The following is an 11,548-nucleotide window of genomic DNA, read 5'->3' on the forward strand; positions in this document are numbered from 1 at the left end:
ACATTTAATTCAGAAATAATTAAAAAGCAACATATCATGACCAAGTTTGATATATCCAAGAAATGCCACATGTTTAATACAGAAAGTCTATTAATGTAATATGCGTAGGACTTCCTTTCAAGATGATAGAGTAGAAGGAGCTGGAGCTCATCTCCTCTCACAGACTCACCAAGACCACGACTAACTGTAGAACAACTCAATAAAAAAGACTAGAAACTACCAGAAAGGTTCTTCTGTAGCTAAAAACTTAAAGCAGAAACCATGATGAGATAGGTAGGAGGGGCGGACTCTTGGTATAATTATGTCCCATACCCCCAGGGTGGGCGACCTACAAACTGGAGAATAATTATATTGCAGAGGTTCACCCATGAGAGTGAGAGTTCTGAGTCCCATACCAGGCTCCCCAGCCCAGGGGTCTGACACCAGGAAGAGGAATCCTCAGAGTGTTGGGTTTTGAAGGCCAGCTGGGCTTGATTGTAGGAGCTCTGCAGGACTAGGGGAATTAGAGACCGTACATTTAAGGATCCCACAGAAAATCTCATGCTCACTGAGACCAAGGACAAAAGCAGTAACTTCACAGGAGCTTAGGCCAGACCTACCTGCTGAGTTTGGGGGTCTCCTGGGGAGGCGTGGGGTGACTATGTCTCACCCTGGGGGCATGGATGTGGTGGCGGACATTAGGGGGTGTTCATCTGAATGAACTGTTTTCCGGAGGCTGACATCTTCCTTGGACAGGAGCTTGGAGACTTAGCCCCACCCCATAGCCTTTAGGCTCCTTTAGGACGCCTCTAGCCAAACAACTAACTAGGTTGGGATAGATCCTCACTCATCAGCAGACACTGCCTAAGGCCGACCCCACAGCTGCCTCTAGACACACCGTTAGACATAGCCCTGCTCACCAGAAGGCCCTGCTCACCAGAAGGCCAAGGCCCAGCTTCATCCACCAGTGGGCAGGCACCAGCCCCTCACACAAGGAAGCCTGCACCAGCCACTAGTCCAGCCTCACCCACCAGGTGGCAGACATGAGAAACTAGAAAACTTTGATCTCACAACCTACGAAACAAGTCCACAAACACAGGCCGGAATCTATCCTTGGACCAGCTGGCTACAGGACCCTGGGTGAGAGAGGGGAGTACACTGCTGGGACACATAGGACATGTCCTACAGAGGGCCACTTCTCCAAGGTGGATAAATGTAACTAACCTACAAAACTATGCAAATAGAAATTTAGACAAAATGAGGTAGCAGAGGAGTGTGCTCCAGGCAAAGGCACAAGATAAAATCCCAGAAGAAATAAGTGATGAGCAAATAGGCAATCTACCCAAGAAAGAGTTCAGAGTAATGACTGTGAAGATGATCAGCAAGCTCGGGAGGAGAATAGATCCACAGAGCGAAGTTTATAACAAGGAGTTAGAAAGTATAAAGGACAACTAAACAAAGTTAAAGAATATAATTACTGAAATGAATGATACACTAGAGGCAGAAAAGCGAATCAGTGAGCTAGAACACAGGTAGTGGAAATCACAGCAGAACAGAAAAAAAGAAAAAAAGAATGAAAATAAATGAAGACAGTTTAAGAGACTTCTGGGACAATATAAAGCACACTAACATTCTCATTATTGGGGTCCCAGAAGGAGAAGAGACAAAAGGCCCAAGAAAATATTTGAAAAGGTTATAGCTGAAAACTTCTCTAACCTGGGGAAGGAAATAGCCACCCAAGTCTAGGAACTCAGAGAGTCCCGTTCAGGATTAACCCAAAGAAGAGTGCACCAAGACATTATAATTAAAACGTCAAAAAATTAAAGATAAATAGAGAATATTATAATTAAAATGTAATATGCCATATTATCAGATTAAAGAAATAAGACAGTTAACTGCTGTCATTCCTCCTATTTCACATGGTGCTGAAGGGCTTAACAAATGCAGTACCATAAAAATAAACAAGAGTCAGAGAACTGGATAAGAAGGAAGAAAAACTGCCAATATTTATACTATTGTCTTTACAGAAAATCCAGGAGAATGTATAAATTTATCAGGACTAATAAGAGAGGACAGTCAGATTGCTAGATACAAAAATCAACATGCAAAAATTAGTAATGTTTCCATATATTAATATTTTAAAAACTAAAAAAATGATACAGGAAAGAGATACCATTCCCCTCAGCAAGAGACATAACACTATGTTATTAAATAGGAGGATGCAAAATCATAAATATATCACTTCTTTCTCAAATTAATTTACAAATTTAATTCAGTTCTTATTGAAATGCAAGCAAAATATTTTGTGGAACTTGACACACTGATTCTGAAGTTGATCTTGCTAGGTAAAGGATTGAAAATAACCACCATAGATTTGAAGACAAATAATAATGTGAAAGGACTTCCTCTACTAGATATCAAGGTTTATTATTATAAAGTTATAATCATAAAAACCATGTGGTATTGATGCAAACTTAGACAGATAAAGGAATAAAACTAAAAGTCCAGAAACAGATCCCACATATATACAATATATGATTGAGGTAACATTAGCAATCGGTAATGTTGGAAACAACTGACTAGCATATGAGAAAAAATTAAATAAGATCCCTAATAATTTCCATATAGATTAAAGAACTGTAAAAGGCAAAACATAAAATGTTTTAGAATGCTGGGTATCTTTCTTTTGCCCCTTATATCAGTCTTTGCTGTATAACAAACTTTATTAAGCTCACAATTCTGTGGGTTAGCCATTTGGGGTTGGCTCATCTAGACAGTTATACTGATAGTCGTGTCTGGGCTCACCCATACATCTGGGATCAGCCAGCAGTCAGCTATGTCACTCTCGTCTGGGTGTTGGCTGACTAAAGGCTGGGATGACAAGCCAAATGTCTCTTATCGTCCAGTATACTAGCCCAGACTTCTTCACATAGCATAGATGGTAGAAGTCTCAAAAACTGTTGAGAGGATAGTTCTATAAGCTTCAGAGTCTAGGTGCTTTTCAAAACTCTGCTTGCCTTATGTTTACTAATGCCTCATTGGCCAAGACAAGTCACATGGCCAAGCTGAGATTCAAGAGATGGGAAACATTCAAGAGATGGGAAACATTTGTAGCCATTTTTGTTCTCTCTGATTCTGCTTCATTCCCCAGGGGGCTGAACTTGTATGGATTGCATCAAGTGTGTCTCATGCTCTTTGACTTCCATTTGGGTTTAGCCAATAGGGAACTGCAGCTGGAGATAAGAGGAATGGAGGAGAGTGAGACTGGGATTTTATTTCCTGGCTCTCTTGCTGCAGCATATTGCTGCAGACTGACTGCTCCTTCATCCAAAGGCCCAGTTCCAATCAGGTGGCCTTTCTCCACAGAGCAGAGTCTGGATTCTCTATCTATATCTATCTATCTACCTATCTACCTACCTACGTACCTACCTACCTATCTACCTATGTATATCTCTCTCTCTTTCCCTCTCCTAGGATACAACATTATCCTCTGTGGTTTCCCTACACTCTACCGACACCTTTATAAATAAGCTCTCTGTTAAATTTTGAATGGATATTCTTTCCTGTGGAATTCTGACTGATATATACAATTTCTTTTTTTTAAGTTTGTTATTGTATTCATTATTTTTTATTTTGGTGTAGGGGGAGGTAAGTAGATTTGTTTATTTTTAGAGGAAGTACTAGAGATTGAATCCAGGACCTCGTGCATGCTAAGCATGTGCTCTACAACTTGAGCTATACCCTCCCCTCTAAGAATTTCTTAAATGAGGCACAAAAAACAAAAACCATAAAATTAAAATATGACAAAACACATTGTGGAAGTAGAAAATTATAGACCCAAATACTTTGACTCAACCATAGTTGAAATTATAGTCAAAGCCATAAACCATACCTTTTGAGAAACTTGGAATAGAGATCATTTGGACACAGATTATTTTAATAACATTTAACACTCACTTAGAGCAAAAACCAAAAGTGTATTGATTAAACCCCAGTCCAGTCTGGTGTAGTTAAGGGTCTGTTGAAGTTAGATATATGCATGGGTGTAATATATTTAATATGTCTCCTTTTATGGACATTTATGTTATTTCTAAACTGTTACTATTACAATGCTTTTTGTATCTACTTAAGAATTCATTCTCCATCCTAGTATCATGAAGACATCCTCCTACCATCATCTACTTAAGAGTCTTATTGTTTTACTTTTCACATTTAAATCTATAGTCCACCTAAAATTGATTTTTGTGTATGGCAAGATAGGGGTCAAATACCCTTTTCTTTCTATTTGGATTCCCAGTTGACTCAGAATCAATAGCCATCCTTTCCCCATTGTCCTTACTGCCACCTTTGTGATAGATGAAGGTCCATATATGCATGGGTTCCATTCTTTTAATGTCAATCTTTCTGTGATCTTATGCTTTATAGTCATCTTTCATAAAATAGCACTATGGTTTTGTTTCTTGTTGTTGTTGTTTTTTTTTTTTTTTTTACACAGAATGACTATTTAGTCCATTCACATTTATTTTGATTATCAATATATTTAGACTGGATACACAGCTCCAGGTAGACTTTCACTGTAGTTGCCAGGAAGTCTATTCTCATCTTGTCATTCATTTGTAAATGTTCCCTCCCTTCTCTCTGACTGCTCTTGTGATATTTTCACTATTTATAATGTTCTGTAGCTTCAGGATAAAACTTTTTAGTTATCCGGCTTTGGATATGTTGTCCAACATGGATCTGTGGATTCATATTTTTCATCAGTTCCAGGACATTCATAGCCACTATTTTTAAAAAAATTGCTTTTGCTCCATTGCCTCCATCTTCTCCTTCTGGAACTATAATTAGATATATGTTAGTCCTTCTCATTATATTTTACATGTGCCTCATCATATTTTATATCTCCTTATCTCTTTTGACTATGTTCTGTATATAGCTTTCATATTTCCTGGTTCACATTTGTCCAGTTGTTCTAGAATCATTATTGAAAAGATCATCTTTTTTACAAAGTTCCAAAGTCCCATCTCCTTCATAAATCAGATATCCATATGTCATAATCAAATGTCTGTTTCTGAGATTTCTATATATTCTGTTCATCTACTTGTATATTCTTGTACCAATACCATATCACCTTAATTACTGTAGATTCATAGTAAGTCTTGATATCTAACAAGCAAGTCCTCTCACCTGTTTTTCCTTCTTTAAGACTGTCATGACTATTCTTGGCCCTTTGTCCAAGTGCTTTTAAGAATCAGCATGTCACGTTAGGATTTGGATTGGAAATAAGAAATAAGGTTAGGATTTTGATTGGAATTTTATTAAATTTATAGATAACTTTGAAAAAAACGTACTCCATTTATCTAGGCTTTTTCCTGTTTCTCTCATTATATCCCATTTCTCTCATTACATTTTATAGTTACATTTAGTAGTATTTTTCTGTAGAAGTCTTGTACATTTTTTATTGGGTTTATTACTACATACTTGATATATCTTGATCATAAATAACACCTCTTTAAACTTTCATTTTCTAACTCCTCTTTGTTAGCATAAGAAACAAAACTGACTTTTGGATGTTGTGTTTGTATTCAGCAACATTACTTAATGCTCTTATGAATTCTAATAATTTATCTGTAGATGATCTTGTATTTTCAACATACATAATTACATTATCTGTGCCTAATGGCTTTTATGTCTTCTTTTGTAATTTCTATACTTTTTTCCTTGCCTCATACCACTGACTAAAATCTCCAGTACAATACTGAATAGAAGGGATGACAGAGGGCAACATTTTCTTGCTTCCAATATCATATGAAAGTTTTCACTGTTTCAGCACTAGGTATGCTATTTATTGTAGAGTTTTTATGGACACCGTTTAGCAGATTAAGGAAATATCCATCTATTCCCAGTTTGCTAAGTGTTTTCCTTAAAATCAGGAAAATCACTGAAATTTATCAAGTGCTTCTGCATCTACTGAAATGATAATGTGGTTTTTATCCTTTAATGTCTTAATGTGGCAAAAAAAATTAATTTTCTAATGTTAAAGTCAAACCTTGTATTTCTAGGACAGATGCAACTTAGTGACAAAATATTCACCTTTTTATGTATTGCTGTTTTAAAAAATATAAAGGACAGTTTTATAATGTATAACTTTTTTTCACATTTTTGCCTTGAGTAAAACTGGCCTGTAATTTTCTTATTCATGTTGTCCTCCTTAAGGCAACACCTTGATGTCAAGGTTCATGCTAGTCTCATAAAACATGTTGAAAACTTTCTTTTTCTATTCCCTTGGAGGGTTTATGGAGTATTGAAACCATACAAGTTAAAAAAAAAAGAATTTAGGAGGGGGATCAAGATGGTGGAGTAAGAGGACATGAAGCTCACCTCCCCCTACAAACACCTCAAAATACATATACATGTGGAATAATTCTCACAGAAAACCAAATAGATACTGGTGGAAGATCTCCTATACAGCCAAAACTGCAAAGAAGATCTCAATGTAACTGGGTAGGACACCCCCCTGCCCAGAAAAAAAGGCATCCAGTCGGGGCTGGTGGCCCCAGGAGGGATCTGTAAGGAAAAGAAAGTCTACATGGGTGGATCCTCACCCTATGGAGCCTCCTTGCTGGCTGGGAAATCCACTCCATTAGTGCTGGTGAAGCCTAGATGGTACTCAAGAGGAGTGCACATGTGCTGGCTTGGTAACAATTAGGGTGGAGAGAGGCTTGCACTGACAACTGCCACTTGGCCACACTTCCCAATCTGAAGGGGTGAACGCCTCCACATCACAAGCTGGCGAGCGATCAGGGCAAAGATTCAGTCTAGCTATGCAGAGACAGACTAGGGTGCCTGAGGTGTGATTTGGACAGAACCACAGAGACCATTGTAAGCACACACAAGGGAACTGTGGGTTGAACTGGGCAGACATGGTCAGCTTGCAAAACAGGCAGTGCAACAAGAACATGCAGCAGCTAAGTGCTGAATCTCAGACGACAGACCCTAGGCCGGAGTCTGCAGCAATTTCCCAGGGAAAGTGCCCTGGCTCTGCCCACTGCACACCACAGCTAAGCACCAGATCTGGGGCAGATCGGTCCTGGGAGATGTCTGCCACAGGTGCAGCCCAGACCATAGGTGGCAGCACAGCCACCTCAATTCCTGCAGCCACAACACCCTGACCCCCCAGCCCCAGACTGCTCCATACCACAACCTTGCACTAGATTTGGGACAAACACAATGAGACAGGGATGCAACCTCGGGCTGCTTCTGAGTGGAACTGGGGGTGCCTACACAGGCAGTGCATAGGTTTGCTATGACCAGGTGGACTTCACTTGCTTCAGCAATCACCTCCTCTGGGCATGGCACACACTCAAGGGCAATGGAGCCTGATCAAACCTGACCCTCAGGGCTTCTACTCCAACCACTGGGGAGCAGATCTCGCACCCAACAGGGCAGTGACAGCCACAGAGCAAAGAAGAAATCTCACTTCACATCCAGCACAGGCTCTAGACACAACACCAATCACACCCCTTATCAAAGGGACAACAGCCAGCACACTGAGGAAAGACATGGCTGGTATCCATACAAAAGCCAACCCTCACACCAAAAATATCAGACACACACACAGTCTACACAGGGGCAATCCCACATAAAAATACCTCTTCAAAACCACAGTTAATAACTATTTCTCCTAAACTCATAGACAGAAAAAGTTAAGTAAAATGAAAAATCAGAGGAACTACTCCTAATTAAAGGAACAAGAAAAATCCCTGAAAGAATAAATAATGAAACAGACCTCAACAGTCTACTAGATCCCAAGTTAATAAGTAGGTAATAAAAATGCTAAAGGACTTAAGAAAGATTATCGATAGATATCCAGATCATTGTAACAAGGAACTAGATACTATAAAGATGAATCAACTAAAATTAGATAATTCAATTCCTGAGATAAAAACTAATCTAGAAACAATGAATAGCAGACTAAATGACACAAAAGAACACATAAGTGATCTGGAAGACAGAATAGTAGAAATCACACAGTCAGAGCAGCAGACAGAAAGACAAAACAACAACAACAACAAAAAACAATATATGAGATTTATGGGATAATATAAAGCATGTCAATCTATGCATAATAGGAATTCCAGAAGGAGAATAAGGAGAAAAGGGGATCAAAAATGTATTTGAAGAAATTATGGCTGAAAGCTTCCCAAACTTAAAAAAGGAAACAGATATTCAAGTATAGGAAGCACAGAGGGTCCCAAACAAAATGAAACCAAATAGTCCCAGACCAAGACATATCATAATTACAACAGCAAAAGTTAAGAGAGGATTCTACAGGCAGCAAGGGAAAAAACACAGACTCAGTTACAGTGGAGCCCCCATAAGTCTGTCAGCAGATTTCTCTGCAGAAAATTTGCATTTGCAGGCCAGAAGGGATTGGCATGATATATTCAAAGTCCTGAAAAGGAAAACCTGCAAACTAGGATACTCCATTCAGCAAGATAATGATTTAGAATAGAAGGAGATATAAAGAATTTTTCAGATAAGCAAAAACTGAGAGAATTCAGCAATACTAAATCTATCTTAAAGAAATATTGAAGGGTCTTCTCTAAATAGAAAAGAAGCAAGAATCTATAGTAAATGGATAGGCAATAGGAAAGGCAAATATATGAAAGAATTGCAGATCACTTAAATAAGCCAGTACATAGATTTTTAAAAATCGAAAAAAAAAAAGATTAAAAGTGATTATAACTACAATTAACAGCAAAAGTATTAGCATGAAGATGCGAAATGGGACATCAAAATCACAAAATGTGGGGAAGGAGAGTATAAAAATGTATATCTTTTAGAATGTATCTGAATTTGTACAACTATCAGTTTAAAGCAAGTAGATACAGTTATAGGTCAACATACTTGAAAAACAAGGAAACCACAAATCAAAAACATACAATAGATCAATAAAAACAAAAAAAGAAAGAAACATAGGCATAGTACAAAAGAAAATTATCAAACCATAAAAAAAACAAAAAGAAGAAGAAATGAACAAAAAAGAATTACAAAAATAACTGAAAAACAAGATTTAAAATGGCAGTAAGTACATACCTATCAATAATTACTTTAAATGTCAATGGACTAAGTGCGCCAATCATATGACACACTGTGGCAGAATGGGTAAAAAATGAAGAACCTACAATATGCTGCCTACAAGAGACACACTTCAGGGAGAAAGACACACACAGACTGAAAGTGAGGGGATAGAAAAATATATTTCATGCAAATGGAAATGACAAGAAAGCGGGGGTAACAATAATCATAACATACAAAACAGACTTTAAAACAAATGCCATAAAGAAAGACAAAGAAGGACATTACTCAATGATGAAAAGCTGAAAACTGCTAAATTCAGAAACTAGACAAGGGTGACCACTCACCACTTTGACATAGTATTGGAAGTCCTAGCCACAGCAATCAGACAAGAAGAAATGAAATGTATCCAAATGGGAAGATAAAATGTAAAAATGTCACTATTTGCAGATGACATGGTATACTATATAGAGAATCCCTAAAGTCACACAAAAACTCTTAGAACTAATCAATGAATTCAGCAGAATGCAGAAATCCATTGCATTTCTTTACACTAACAATGAAATACCAGAAAAAAAAAGTAAAAAACCAATCTTATCTAAAATTGCATCAAAAAAAATCTAGGAATAGACTTAACAAAAGAGATAAAAGACCTATACACGGAAAACCATAAAACACTGTTAAAGGAAACTGAAGATGATTCAAGGAAATGGAAAGATATTCCACGTTCTTGAGTTGGAATAATTAATATTGTTAAAATGGCTTTACTATCCAGAGCAATCTACAGATTTAATGCAATCTTTATCAAAATACTCATGACATTTTTCACAGAACTAAAGCAAATAATTCTAAAATTTATATGGAACCACAAAAGACTCAGAACAATAAAGCAGTCCTAAGGAAAAAGAACAAAGCTGGAGGCATAATCCTTCCAGGCTCCAGACTATACTACAAAGATACAGTAATTAAAATAGCAAAGTACTGGCACAAAAACAGACATGTGGATCAATGGAATAAAATAGAGAGCCCAGAAATAAACCCACACACCTATAGTCAGTTATGCTACTACAAAGGAAGCAAGAATATACAATGGAGAAAAGACATCCTCTTTAACAAGTGGTGTTAGGAAAGCTGGACAGCTATATGAAGTCAATTAAATTAGAACACTCCCTCACACCATGTACAAACAAAACTCAAAATGGTTTAAAAACCTAAATATAAAACATGACACCATAAAACTCCTAGAAGACAACATAGGCAAATCATTTTCTGACATAAATCATAGCAACATTTTCTTAGATCAATCTCTCAAGGCAAAAGAAATAAAAGCAAAAATAAATGAATGGGACCTAAAACTTTTGCCCAGCAAAGGAAACCATCAACAAAACAAAAAGACAACCTACAGAATAGGAGAAGATATTTGCAAACAATGCAACTGAAAAGGGGTTACTATCCAAAATATACAAACAGCTCATACAACTCCATATTGAAAAAACTACAACCCAATCAAAAATCAGCAGAAGACCTAAATAGACTTTTCCGCAAAGAAAACGTACAAGCACATAAAAAGATGCTCAACATCGCAAATAGAGAAATGCAAATCAAAATCACAATGAGGTAGAGATATATATATATATATACACAAACACACACATATTTAGATACACAATGAAATATTACTCAGCCATAAAACAGAATAAAATATTGCCATTTGCAACAACATGGGTTGACCTAGAGAATATTATGCTTATGAAATATGTCAGATAAGGACAAATATATGACATCACTTGTATATGGAATATAAAAAATAATACAAATGAATCTATATACAAAATTGAAACAGACCCACAAACTCAGAAAACAAACTTATGGTTACCAAAGGAGAAAGGGAGGCAGGGAGGGATAAATTAGAGGAGCATGGGATTAACAGATACAAAGTACTATGCATAAAATAGAGAAGTAACATGAATTTACTACATAGCACAGGGAACTATATGCAACATCTTGTAAAATGCATATTGGAAAATAATCTGAAAAATATATATAGCTGAATAACTTTGCTGTAACTTGAAACTAACAATACTGTAAATCAACTGTACTTCAGTAAAAACAAATTAACAAATAATAATAAAAATAGAATTTAACATAGGGAGTTGTATAGGCAAGTACTGCAGAACTGAAAAGGAAAAGGGGAACTGCAGGAGTAAAGAGATAAGAAATATAGGAGAAACTACCACCCCAAGGGATGAAGAGACAAAGGGAAGAGGCTGGGTTATTGAAAACCACAAACTTGGAGGAGGGACCTACAGAGATGGGATCCAGACCTCTGAGGAGGGGTGCTGCCTAGCTATGCAGGTTCTTCAAGAGTCACACAAAAGACTTAAAGTCAGGCTTCAGGTCTTGAAATGGTCGTTTTACTTCTAGCTTACTTTTACAGAAAGCATCCCATTCCATAAGGCATTTTACTTCCACCTATTAGAGAATTATCATA

At 37.1% G+C, this 11,548-nt stretch overlaps 1 protein-coding gene across 1 annotated transcript in view; it reads right to left on the reverse strand.

Annotated features, from left to right (window-relative positions):
• ANKIB1 (ankyrin repeat and IBR domain containing 1) overlaps positions 1–11,548 on the reverse strand; it is a 205,346-nt gene that overhangs the window by 167,882 nt on the left and 25,916 nt on the right. The gene's annotated exons all lie outside the window — the stretch shown is intronic.

This window comes from Camelus ferus, chromosome 7 (genome assembly GCF_009834535.1).
Source record: "Camelus ferus isolate YT-003-E chromosome 7, BCGSAC_Cfer_1.0, whole genome shotgun sequence".
In the NCBI taxonomy this organism is placed as follows: domain Eukaryota; kingdom Metazoa; phylum Chordata; class Mammalia; order Artiodactyla; family Camelidae; genus Camelus; species Camelus ferus.